Genomic DNA, 13,424 nt, shown 5'->3' on the forward strand with positions numbered 1-13,424 from the left:
GCGTATCAGTATTAATAACTCTTCCCTGTAACTCGTCTTCACGAGAATTTCTCGCGTCTGTCTAAAATCGATCCCAATCGGCGAGCGCGTTAGCTGTTACTGGGTAACATCTTAAGAGGGAGTTACCCCAACCGTGTGTGGCCCACCTTGATATAATTGTTATATATCCTGTTGGGGGCAAAAATACAAGTCCGAAGACTCGGACTTAATGCTTCGGGACTCGGACTTGATACCTCGGGTCGCCGAAGGATGCGTCAAATCCGAGGCATGGTTCGCTAAACCGAGACAATGGTTGAGTCGGTTCGAACGACTTATCAGCGTTCCGGGCGTGTGTCGGGCGGACCGCCTTGCAAGACCGACCGTCGCTAGGTCAGATCTCATCCCGGATATCTTGGGATAAGATCTCCGACCCCGAAGCTCACGGGATCGGATGATGGCTCAAGATGGGCACGATCCTATCTCCGTGATACCAGGAGAAGATCCCGCGCTCAATATCAGGAGGACCCGAGAAGATCCCGCGCTCAATATCAGGAGGACCCCAACAGCTATAAAAGGAGGACCCTTGTCACCTTGAGAGGTACGAAACAAATCCCTCCTAAAAACCTTCCAATACTTTGAGACCACGAGGCCGACTTTGGCATCGGAGGGTCCCTGCTCGAGCCGGGTCTCCTTTGTTTTCTTTCGGTGCAGGCATACAAGGGTCCGGGAGGACGAACCAGATATTCTGCATCAACGGTTTGGCGCCGTCTGTGAGTGCAAAAAGCCATCTCGTATCTCTATACTGAGTCCAATGGTGATGACTAGAAGGACGGTCCCAGAAGAAGATTTGAATGAGAACGCGATTACAGGGCCACCCGGTCCAATCGCCGTTCCCCCAGCTCAGAACCCACCTAACAACCGCCGACGAGGGGCGACCGGAACAAGCAACAATCAGCGGGGTCGCGACGATGGGCGGTTGGACAAGGAGGTTCAAGAAATCCGCTCCGATATGAATATGATGAAGCATATGCTGTAACGAATGTATCAGCAGCAAATGCAACCACTCCCGCATCTTCAAGGGGAGACAGCGCACGTACCGACTGCGGCAGCCTCAACCTTCTGCGCCGCAGTCTTTCCGGCCAAGCCAACCTCAAGGCGGGTCAGAACCATCTTCAGCGCATTCAGCCAACTCCCTCCCCCCGACTGATCTTCGGCCCGAAATAGAACGAAGAAGGCGCAATCGCCCTTCCATGGAAGGCACGGCGGAAAGCAGTGAACCTTGGAAAGCCGACATTCAAAATTTCAAAAAGAAGTGCGGGAAGAGATGGCAAAAGAGATGGCGGACATAAAGCATGGCCGAACGTATATTCAACCGGGTCCGGCGAAAGCATCCCCCTTTGTGGACTCGGTATTGAAAGCCCGATTGCGAGAGGTTTCGATTACCTCAAATCGCTCCTTTCACCGGCAAACCGACCCGACCGAGCATATTGAGTGCTTGAACCTATATGGAACTCCATGATGCCTCGGATGCGGTAATGTGTCGGGCCTTTTCTCTTACATTGATCGATGTAGCTCGACTTGGTTCAAACAGCTGAAGCCAAAGTCCATCGGTTCATTCGTTGATGAGCGACGCCTTCCTCACCAACTTCATCGGCGGAAAGAAAAATTAAAGCCCCATGCACATCTGAATAACTAAGAAGAATCGGGAGAGCTATTGAAAGATTACATCAAGCGTTTTAATTTGAATCCCTTCAAGTTCGAAAATTGAAGAAACGGCCCTCAATGCACTCATGCAAGGAGTTAGGGATAAGCCATTCTGGCATCTCTAGACAAAACTCCGCCCGATACTCGCAGAGTTTATGGCGCGGTCCGATAAATATGCCAACGCCGAGGAAGCACGAATCTGCGTGAAACTAAAACCTCGGCCAAAGAGTCGGCCAAAAAAGAAGCCGACTCGGGGAAGGAAACGCAAAGAGGATCAAGCACGTGACGAGCGAAGGTCCGGAAAACGGCCGGATCGAAAATTTTCCATATACACTCCCGAATAAGACTCGGGAAGAGGTACTGATGGAAATAAAAAACGAAGGCTTTGTTAGGTGGCAGCTCTGGAGTAATCCTAATCGGCGGGATAAGGATAAGTACTGCCATTATCACCGCGATCACGGGCATAACACAAGTGATTGCCGTCACTTAAAAGAAGAAATCGAACGACTCATAAAAGACGGCCGACTCAGAGAACATATGGTCAAAGCTGGGGCATCCGAGGCGCGCCCGACCGAGAGTCAGCCTATGGAAGAAATCCGGACGATTATCGGCGGTCCACAATGTGGGGGCGATTCAAACAACGCGTGAAGGAATCACGCACGAAAACTCAGTCAGCCTCAGTCCGAGCTCATGATTATAGATCGGCCATCAAAGGAAAAGAAAAGAGAAAGGTATTGCATATCGTTCACTGAAGAAGACGCCCGAGGTATCCATCACCCCCACGATGATGCGCTGATCGTCTCCTTGGCGATCGCTAACCGAAAAGTGTTTTGGATACTCGTCGATACAGGGTCATCTGCAGACGTGTTATTTACTCGAGCGTTCGACAAAATGGGGATCGAACGATCCGCGTTACGCCCGGTTCGGACCCCATTGATCGGTTTTTCCGGAGGACAAGTATTGCCCGAGGGGACTGTCTCATTACCACTCACTGCTGGCACTGCCCCACATCAGACGACGATGATGGTTGACTTCCTGGTCGTCGATCAACCCTCGGTATACAACGCGATACTCGGCCGACCTTCATTGAGTCTCCTCCAGGCCGTGGTATCCACATACCATCTTACAATGAAATTCCCGACTGAGTCGGAATTGTTAAAGGAGACCAGCAAGACGCGAGGCGATGTTACATGATAGCTGTAAAAGGAGCCACCGACAAGAATCCGACCAACATATTAACAATCGAATCGTTGGACCCTCGGGGCGAGAATTATGAACGAGGACAGCCGGTCGAAGATCTTGTCTCGGTCCCCTTGGTCAAGACAGATGGATCCAAGACAGTGCGAATTGGCTCATCTCTGCAGTCCCCTTTGAGAGAAAAGCTGATCGCCCTGCTCCGAAAGTACGCCGACGTATTCGCTTGGAATCATGAAGATATGCAAGGGATCGACCCCTCCGTGGTGACTCACCGACTTAACGTCGATCCGTCATATCGACCGATCCGACAGAAGCGACGACCGCTCGGCCCTGAACGATACGCCATCATCGAGAAAGAAGTCAACAAACTACTCCAAGCTAGTTTCATAGAAGAAATATACTATCCAGAGTGGGTCGCGAACGTCGTGCTTGTAAAGAAGTCCAACGGGAAGTGGCGAGTCTGTATTGATTATACCGACTTGAATAAAGCCTGCCCCAAAGATAGCTTTCCGCTTCCGAGGATAGACCAGCTAGTAGATAGTACAGCCGGACATGAGCTCCTTAGCTTCATGGATGCTTATTCGGGATATAATCAAATTGTAATGCATCAAACAGATAAATCAAAAACTACCTTTGTCACCGACAAAGGCCTTTATTGTTACCGAGTGATGCCATTTGGTCTGAAGAATGCCGGTGCAACTTATCAAAGGTTAGTTAACAAAATCTTTGCTCGACTTATAGGCCGAACCATGGAAGTATACATCGACGACATGCTTGTCAAGAGCATACACGCGGCGGATCATGCGAATGATTTGGAAGAAATGTTTCTAATCCTGCGGAAGTTCCGGATGAAGCTAAATCCAAGTAAATGTGCTTTTGGAGTAGGCTCCGGAAAATTCCTCGGTTTCTTAGTCAGTCAGCGAGGAATAGAGGCAAACCCTGAGAAGATAAAGGCTCTGATTGATATGGAATCCCCCAAAACCATTAAGGACGTCCAAAGATTGGCCGGACGAGTCGCAGCACTCAATCGGTTCCTGTCCAGAGCAACGGATAAGTGTCTCCCCTTCTTCAAACAATTGAAAGGAAGACAAGCGATGGGTTGGACGGAAGAATGTGAAGCAGCATTCCAGCAATTAAAATTATATCTCGGTTCTGCACCTCTCTTATCAAAACCTGAACCGGGGGAGTCGTTGCTCCTCTATCAGCGGTTAGCTCGGCTTTGATACGAGAATCCGAAGGAAAGCAACTGCCGGTTTATTACGTCAGCAAGGCATTATTGCCAGCTGAAACGAAATACCCAAGCTTGGAAAAAGTGGCCTTGGCTTTAATAACTTCCTCTCGGCGACTTAGGCCGTACTTCCATGCCCACACCATCATTGTAATGACCAACCTTCCGCTTCGCCAGGTACTGCAGAAACCAGAAGCTTCCGGCCGACTCACCAAATGGGCTATCGAGCTGAGTGAGTTTGATATTCAATATCGACCAAAGGCAGCAATCAAAGGGCAAGCCGTAGCTGATTTTATCGCTGAGGGAACGTCTTCAGCCGAACTTTCAGCAAATGATACACCGAAGGACGGTGCAGCTCCGACCTCGACCGCTTCCCCTTGCGCTATTCCATGGAATCTGTATGTCGACGGTTCTTCCAACTCGAAGGCCAGTGGGGCTGGGGTAGTGCTGGAAACCCCCGATCACACCTATATACAGTATGCCTTACGACTTGGATTTCAAGCGTCGAACAATACGGCGGAATATGAAGCGTTGCTACTCGGCCTCCGACTCGCCGCTAGCATGGAGGTCACGCACCTAAGCGTCAGCGACTCTCAGTTGGTTGTTAACCAAGTTACCGGTGTATACCAGACACGGAAAGACCGGCTAAGAGCTTACATGGAGAAAGCGAAAGAACTTATCAACAGATTTCAATTCTGTCGTGTAACTCGGATACCTCGTACGGAAAACAGCAAAGCCGATTTGCTAGCAAAGCTCGCCTCGGCCGAAGAAGACGATATACCCAGGTCCGTCCCTGTCGAATACGTCGATAAACCAAGTATAGACGAGCCAATTAGCGAGGCCGTCAATACAATCGACTCAGAACCATCCTGGATTGATCCAATCCGCCAATTCCTTCGTCAAGGAAAGTTGGCAGAGGATCGCACCGAGGCCCGACGAATTAAGATCCGAGCTTCCCGTTACACCATACTCAACGGGACCCTTTATAAGAAAGGATACTACGCCCCGTTGCTGCGGTGCTCAAACCCACCGAGGCAAACTATGTGTTACGGGAAATTCATGAAGGAATCTGCGGAAACCACTCTGGAGGGCCATCCCTCGCCTACAAGGTCTTACGACAGGGATACTACTGGCCCACTATCCAACACGACGCTCGTGAGCTCGTTCAAAAATGCGACAGATGCCAACGGTTTGCGGTAATTCCGAGGCAAGCACCCGAGGCACTTCCATGGCCTTTCGCACAATGGGGCATCGACCTCATAGGACCGCTCCCTATGGGAAAAGGGCAGACCAAGTTTGCTGTGGTAGCAGTGGACTATTTTACGAAGTGGGCCGAGGCAGAACCATTAGCCAAAATAACCGAGCAGAAGATCACCGAGTTTGTATGGAAAAACATTATCTGCCGATTCGGAGTACCCCGTACCATTCACAGACAATGGAAGGCAATTTGATAATAGGAGCTTTCGTGAGATGTGCAAGAACCTCGGGATCAGGAATATTTATTCATCACCGCATCACCCTCAAACCAACGGACAAGTCGAGGCAGTTAACAAGATTATCAAGCAACATCTTCGGACCAAGCTTGGCCGGGCCAAAGGAGCATGGGCCGAAGAGCTCCCAAAAATTCTTTGGGCTTACCGAACTACAACCCGAACGGCCACAGGAGAAACTCCGTTTTCACTCGCTTACGGCTCGGAAGCAGTCACTCCCGTCGAAATCGGATTACCTTCGGCTCGAATCACCTTATTCAATGCAGAAGAGAATGAAGAACTCCTTGCACTCGGACTCGACCTTCTGGACGAACAAAGGGAAAGGGCGAGGCTGCGCACGGAGGCTCGACAACGACAAGTGACTCGGTTCTACAATACCCGAGTTAAGATTAGAAGATTCCGAAGGGGAGATATGGTTCTTCGGAAAGTGTTTTCCAACACTAAGGAGTTTGGGTCGGGTACACTGGGACCCAATTGGGAAGGACCCTATATCGTCTCGGGCACCATTAGACCAGGAACATATCGGCTAGAAGACCTAAACGGACAGTCATTGCCTCATCCATGGAACGCTGAACACCTCAAGGTCTACTATCCTTAGCTTGCTATTTGATGTTTAAAGACCCTGAGGAAGAGTAAAGCCGAGTCAAATGAATAAAGACATGCTTTTCTTTTTCATTCGTCCGAATATGTGTAAGTACAAAAGCAACCGAATACATCGGAGCAAAAAAAAAATATATATATATATACATATAAAAAACCAAAGTCTTCATGCGTCGGCCCCGTCCCCGGCAGTTGTGTCTTCAGCGGCGGCGTCCGGATTCTCGGACTCTGAGGCTGCCCCGCCTTCGATTTCTGAAAGGTCAAGGTCAGGAAAAGACTTCTTTATATCCTTGACGCATTCCAGATATCCGCTCTGGAACAGGCGATCCCTCTCGTCCTCAAACTCGGCCGACTCAAGGAATGCTTGGACGGCCTGGTCCCTAGCCGTCTCGGCCTCCCGAGTCTTCTCCTCGGCCTGCTGAATGCGCTCCGCCGCCTCAAGCTTAGCCCGAGCTAAGTCATCCGCGCACGAAGCATGGACTGCCAGAACTCGCTGATTCTCCTCTTCGGCTTTGGAGAGTCGAACCAGTGCCTGAGCGACCTCTGCCTTCGCTTCGTCCAGGGCCCTTCTGGAAGAAGCCGCCTCTGCCCTCGCGTCTTCGGCAGCTTTCCGAGCAAGGGACGCCTCGCCTGTCAGGACGCCGACCCGGATCTCGGCCTCAGACAGAAGAGCCTGCAGCCGATGAGTTGAGGATAGCTCCTTGCTGGCCTTGATTAAGCAAGGAGCGAGTTCAAAAAGCATCCGGGCAGCGTGGCTCACGGTCTGCGACGACGGGGCGTTGTAGAGTTTCACGAACTCTCTTTCACACCCATGGGCCAGGGCCCAAGGGACCATCCCCGACACCACTTGCTGCAGGATTGACGGCCCCTCCTGGTTCGTCTCTTCCCCTCGGGAGGACGCAGTCCTCGTCTCTTCCTCCCCCCTTGAGGTCGCGGCCCCGGTCTCTTCTTCCCGACTCGGCACCGTCGTCTCAACGCGTGCCGAGTCAGGTGCCGCCTGAGGATCCGAAGCAGCAATCGCCGTCTCTTCCGCCCTTTCGTCCGGGTCGGGAATCACCACGACGGAAGGGGCAGAAGAGCTCGCTGGCTCTTTCTCCTTCCGCAGCACCCTTTGCCTCTTCGGCGGCCGAGGCTCCGAAAGAAGAACTGACCGCGGAGGGGCCTTCAACTTCGTGACTGGTCTAAGGGCAGGACGAGCTCCAGTCATCTCCGGTTCGAGGACAATCCTTAGGTTGGGACGAGCTTCGGGCAGATCTGCAAAAACAAAAAAAGGAGGGAGAGAGTAAGGCGAAGTAAGTCGGTGGAAATTTGGAAAATTCAGAAGATTCGTTCTTAATTACCTGTAACTTCCGAGTCCAGACCTGCAAGGTGAAGGCGCTCCGGCTGTAGAAGCACCTTCCAAGACCTGTCCCTCGGATCCAACGACTTCAACTCTTTGATCCGAGCCGAGGCAGTGCTGCCGAGCTTCGGCTTCTTCTTCGGAAAATCATGTTGAGCTTGGTAAAAAAAAAAAAAAAAAAAAAAAAAAAAAAAAACCCAAGTCACCTGCTCTTTGGAAAGTCCGAGGGACACGAGCCTCGTGGGACCCGGACTCATCCGTCTCCCAGCGACCACATGCCCAAAACCAACGCTCTCGGGAGGGTCGGTTATCAGGGAACCGCCTCCGCCTCGCCAAGCAGCGAAGACGTAGAAGCCGGGGTAGTTCGGATTTACCCGCACCTGATACAGGTGGAGAAATTCGTCGACTGTAAGTGGTGGCTGTTCCATCTCAGCCCACAACACTGCACATCCGAGTAAGTTCCTCCACCCATTCGGGACTATCTGCCCCGGGGCAATCTTTATGCGAGACAAAACTCCCCGGACTATGGTCTGAAGGGGCAGACGCAAGCCGCATTGCATCGACACTTGATAAATCGCGACTGCCCCGGCAGGAGGGTGATCCGGTAAATCATTCGGACGGGGAAGATAGGTGATGACCGACTCGGGAATATGGTACCCGACTCGGATTCTGTCCAAGTCCGTCTCAGTCAAGACCGAGGGAACCGGACCGCTTAAATCTTCCCCCGATCCTTCTTCAGATTCGGCCTGCGCCGACTCATTAACAGGAGCAAGATCAGGGGTTCCTTCGGCGATTAAAACTTCATCTTCTTCCTCCTCATCCTCCTCCATATCCCTTGGCAAGTTAGGCCTTCCCGGGCGGGTTAATAGAGACGACCCGCCCCGAGAAGGAACGACGGAAGCAGGGCGCTCCGCCGGAGCTTCGGTGACTCTCTCCGGTAGACAAGCAGCGTTGGCGTCCACTGCTATCTCCGTCAGTAAGGAAGGCGATTCCGCAACGTTCCAAAAACGTTGCGCTTCGCCTTCGTCTCCGGAAGCTCCCCCCTGGGGACTTTGAGAACTCCTTTCCGCCATTATTACCAAATAAAGAGGAAGGAGAAACTCACCGGAGGGAGAAAGGAAAACGGAGATGGCGGAAAGAGGCACCGACGGTAAAGAAAAAGAAAAGGAAGGAGACGAAAGGCTATGTAAACCCTAAAGAAAATGCGGAGCGGGAATGGCAAGAGCAGTAAAAGTTTAAAGTGCGGGGCCCCTGACGTTATATAAGGTCGCCATACGGCGGAGACAATTAATGAGGAAATGATTCGACGCCGCATCGATGCCCTCGCTCGACACGTGGCGCACGTCAACTGGCAATAATAATACCTTCGCTACGTGTCCAATCCTCATTGGCGGGATGTGTGATTTGATGGCTGACGGCGCATGCGATGTCAGAAGCTGAACCGTCCCCCATCAAAGGCCTCATGGAATGCATTTAATGATCACGACTCATCTCGGACTGAGTTACGAATCGACTCCAAACTCGCTACTCCTCAGTGTCATATGAAACACACGGCAATGGCTTTTGTTGGGGGCAAAAATACAAGTCCGAAGACTCGGACTTAATGCTTCGGGACTCGGACTTGATACCTCGGGTCGCCGAAGGATGCGTCAAATCCGAGGCATGGTTCGCTAAACCGAGACAATGGTTGAGTCGGTTCGAACGACTTATCAGCGTTCCGGGCGTGTGTCGGGCGGACCGCCTTGCAAGACCGACCGTCGCTAGGTCAGATCTCATCCCGGATATCTTGGGATAAGATCTCCGACCCCGAAGCTCACGGGATCGGATGATGGCTCAAGATGGGCACGATCCTATCTCCGTGATACCAGGAGAAGATCCCGCGCTCAATATCAGGAGGACCCGAGAAGATCCCGCGCTCAATATCAGGAGGACCCCAGCAGCTATAAAAGGAGGACCCTTGTCACCTTGAGAGGTACGAAACAAATCCCTCCTAAAAACCTTCCAATACTTTGAGACCCCGAGTCCAGGCCTGACTTTGGCATCGGAGGGTCCCCTGCTCGAGCCAGGGTCTCCTTTGTTTTCTTTCTGTGCAGGCATACAAGGGTCCAGGAGGACGAACCAGATAATCGCATCAACATATCCAATACGTTCATCTGTTTTTTCATCTCATACTAAGGGCAAGATCCAAAATCTTAAGAGGATTAAAATTTCAGTGGATCACACCATTAAAAACAGTGATGAATAACTACTAAAAACTTTTGTAGTTCACAAAAATTTTAAATCAATCTGATATTTTTATTTTCCTTTTATCTAAGTATTCTTGACATTATCAATAGGTTGAATGGAAAATAAACATTATGCAAACCCTACAATGGACCTTTTGAATTTTTTTAACGGTGATGCACACAATTAACATTGTTTCATGTATTATGAACCATGTGAGAGTTGTCGTTACGATTGAAGGCTGAAAATAAAAAATAAATCACTTAAAGATATGCTTAAGGCAGTTTTCAAGTTAAACCATAAATAATTTTCAGGCAATAAATTGGAAACAGTTTTTATAGATAAATTATAACAACACAGGAGTCAGGGTTGTACGCCGTAAAAGTATGTTCGAGGTGTGGTTTTTCAATTTTACTGATCGAAACCCACATTTTTTCGGTCTTGAAAAAGAGGCTTATTGTATCCTCGTGGTGGATTTGCTGTAACCTTCTTGCAAATTAGTTTAATTATCAGTAGGGTACGAATATCGCCTTAAAAATAGCGACATCGTAACATGCCTTAAGCCTATATTTAAGTAATTCATTTTCTATTTTCTGTCTTCAATCATAACAATTGTACGACGATATTATGGTCTTTTTTATGGGTCATCTTGACTTTGTTCAAATTATACAGTTCGACGGCTCAAATTTTCAACAACGACATTCCTCCATTTCAAATTCAAATGATGTTTCCTTTATCAAGAGGTACCACCATTCACAAATAAATGGTCACTAACAATCACCAAAAGCCATAATCATTTTTTTAATTTCTTTTATAAATTAAAATTTATTTTCTTCTCATTTTGAAAAAATCTAACATACATATATGCTTAATTTTTAGACCATGACCTAAAATTAGTAGAAAAAACAGATGGACGGTGTGGATATATAACACATCATCAAGGTGGGCCCCATAGTAAAGGTAAGCTACACTAATTTACAACAACCTTGGCACATTGACAACTCAGATGGACCATTCAACAGGACAGCAGGAGAAAAAACATTAACCGTTCAAACCTTCTTAGAGCTTACCATGATGTTTATGTTTCATCCAAGCCATTCATAGGATTATATCTTACTAGGATTATTACCTGATACGGAACTTCTGTCACTCTAGGAATTCAATCCCCACTGTTTCTTATCGTGTGACCCACATGATTTTTGAATCTGTCTTATTTCTAGCAGCCCTTTCTATTGTAGGCTTGCTAAACAGATGGGCCGAGAGTATTTGTCATGAACATCTCTGTGGGCCCCACACAGCCCCCGGCACTGGAATATCTATGGCTGGGGTCACAAGCAATCCGTTTCCATTACATGCATGGTTGCGTTTTGTCAGGAGTGGTTGTAACTGTTGGTCCCTTTTCCTGGCTCATGTGGAAAGAAGGTCACATTTTGTCAGGAGTGGTTGTAGCCGTTGGTCTCTCTTGCTCCGGTGGTAGACTCTGAGTCAATAGGTCCCACCCACCTCTGTGGATCTGAAGCTTCACCTCTCGTGTAAACCGGACATTACTGTACAACAATCCAGATTGTTCAAATGGTGGACCCAGCTGCCGATGGGCCATAATTGAAATTTTGCAGTGATAGATAACAGCAAGGGCTCATTTGAAAATTGTATTTAAATAGATTAGATTTTTTTTTTTAATTATTATTTTAAATACTAGTCTACCTATTTGAACTGTCTAGGGTAGTCTACGACCAGGTTCCTTACTCATGCCCTAGGCAATTTTAATTTAGCCTTGCCTTTTGCAGCGATCATTTTTTATGTGATAGATTGGGTGGTAAGGATTGCCTTACAATCATGGCCCTTACAAATAGATGTATCAGATTATAAACTGGACCTATTTTGTAAAACGATCTTGACCACCCATAATAGAGCTATTGATCAGAAGGTTAAGAATTTCCAATTGGATGGTTATGATTTGGAATGGTTGTCCAATGTTTTGAATATAATAGATAGTTGTGGTTAGTTGATTTGATTTGCTAAGTGTCCTAATCAATCTAGAAGTGCTAATAACTTCCAATGTTCTAAGAACACTTAACATTTCTCCACAGTAAAATATTATTAATAGTTTAATAAATTATATTTGGGTTGGACTGCACCGTCGATCATCGGGTTTTTTATATTATGGCGGATCTGTTAATTAGCGGTGGGCATTGCACATCTACACGCAAGGTTGTGTGCAGACCTGACCCAGCCTGGCTTGAAAATTGAAGAAATTCCTCTATCATAAGGTAAGTGTTTTTAATCCATTTCTTATTAGGTGGACCACACATGCACAAATAAATAGTCATTTTAAAACTCGATGAGTCCTGTCTAATCTTTACTGAGTCAGACGTATTATTGGGCCGAGTCAGATGAACTCAGCCCAGTTTGTGGGTGGTTTATGCTCCCCAGCACAAATACTACAGTAGACAGTTTATCATATGGTGCACAAATGTACTAACATTAACAAAAGATCGACACTCACAAGCTAATCTTTGTTGGACTCATGTGGTGGACCCCAACTGATGAACGGCCCAGATCTCACTTGGGCAGGCGAATTTGCACGAGTACTAGGAAATTGAAATCATTAAAGAATGACTTGGAGCTGAGGAACCAAACATGGCAGATAATGATAAGATTGGCCGTACGAAGCTGTACCGTTCTAGGTGGGGCCCACCAAATGACCCAAGAAAGACAAATGCAAAGACAATCGATCTGCATGTTATAACCCAACAACATACAAAATTACAAATGGAGAAGTGAAATTATATGATACACTTCCGCACCTTTGCTTAGTATACACGTATTTTCTATTCTGACAATTGGGGCCCATTTTTCGTTAATCCAGAACGTTGATCTGTCATTGACCATGGTGGATCGAGTGTGACTAATTAGTCTACTCTATAGGACTACTTAATGTTTTGATATGTGGACTATGGATAGGGAAATGGACGGTTAAGAAGAGAAGTACAAAGGTCCTGCTCCGATCTCGGAGATTTTTGGACAAACTCCACAGAGACCGGGTCTGAGCTGCTAATGGTCTGGATTACTTGAATCGTGGGCCCCACTTGTTATAATTGCATGGTTGCGTGCCACGTATCACACCGTCCCTGAATAAACAGAAGGGCATATTTACGTGACACTGATGGACGCAGAAACATTGTGACATTCGATCCGATATCTACACGTGTCAGAAGTGGCCAAATCCGAACCGCTGATCAGGTGGGTCCCTACAAAGAGGATACGTAGCTGAGAATTTAGCTTGATCAGAGGATCTTGAACGTCCGTTCGATGGCCTACGGATGGACAGGAGAGTTTGACCCAATCCATTCTCGTCCAAATAATATGATAGGTGGGACCCAAGGTGATGCTTGCATGACATCCAATCCGTCCATCATACGTCCCATCATGTTCTCCTTAGATCATAAATATTCAGCCTTTCCAAAACTCATGGGCCCCACCGTGTAAAATCAAAGCTACACTTGTAAAATAAGTGGTGTGGCCCACCTTAGTTCTGGAATGGCCTAATTTCTGGGGCACCCATTCATCCTTCCGGGGCACATCATCTGAATGGATTGGATTGCATAAACAAAACCCGGTGGACCTACAAAACCTTACTGGGGAACTGGCTTCAATACATGAA

The sequence above is a fragment of the Magnolia sinica genome, chromosome 11 (assembly GCF_029962835.1).
Source record: "Magnolia sinica isolate HGM2019 chromosome 11, MsV1, whole genome shotgun sequence".
Taxonomy (NCBI): domain Eukaryota; kingdom Viridiplantae; phylum Streptophyta; class Magnoliopsida; order Magnoliales; family Magnoliaceae; genus Magnolia; species Magnolia sinica.